At 32.8% G+C, this 679-nt stretch overlaps 1 protein-coding gene across 1 annotated transcript in view; it reads left to right on the top strand.

Annotated features, from left to right (window-relative positions):
* Positions 1 to 679, top strand: part of LOC119594792 (hemicentin-2-like) — a gene marked incomplete in the record, with an annotated part of 20483 nt that overhangs the window by 4237 nt on the left and 15567 nt on the right.

The following is a 679-nucleotide window of genomic DNA, read 5'->3' as shown; positions in this document are numbered from 1 at the left end:
CATGATGGTTGTTGATTGGCATGTTCATATTACGTAATCAGAGTAACTCGATTCAGAAGACTTTGGTGAATCTACTGTATTTAGTTTCAGTCATACATTTTCAACATTTGTATGATAAGTCACATAATGGCATACTCGTTTGAATAGGTCGAACAAATTTTGCAAGTGTTGAGTTGCATTCAGTTCAGGTGTATTTGCCGTTTAAAACTGGGTGGGAGTATATTAAGAAAACATACTCTATACTGAAATACTTGACTGAGTATAAGAGAATTATCTGATTTTAAAAGCATCAGGGTGTCAGTCAGTCTGATTCATCGATAACGGATTATGATTATATAAACGAATGTGATCGTTTTCAGTATTGATACAATATGGATCTTATATTATGCCTTTCGCTAACATCAACATAAACTCTCAACTTTCACCATTTCTTTCATTTTATTACCTGGATCTTTGCATATTGGGAATATCAATAACTCCATCGCAAATGTTGTCCATTGGGACTTCTTTAAAAGCATTATCACTTCACGTTATGGGATATTTTAATATAAAGTAAGTTGATAATCTTTCGCAGGTAAAATCAATGAATCAAGAACCTATTTATAAACAAGTTGACTCAAAAGGAAGACTAAAAGTGATAATGTGTCATTTTAGACGTTCATAATGGGTCGCACACTCA

This window comes from Penaeus monodon, chromosome 34 (assembly GCF_015228065.2).
Source record: "Penaeus monodon isolate SGIC_2016 chromosome 34, NSTDA_Pmon_1, whole genome shotgun sequence".
Taxonomy (NCBI): domain Eukaryota; kingdom Metazoa; phylum Arthropoda; class Malacostraca; order Decapoda; family Penaeidae; genus Penaeus; species Penaeus monodon.
Note: the sequence above shows the minus strand (reverse complement) of the source record. Positions and strands in the feature narration are given on the sequence as shown.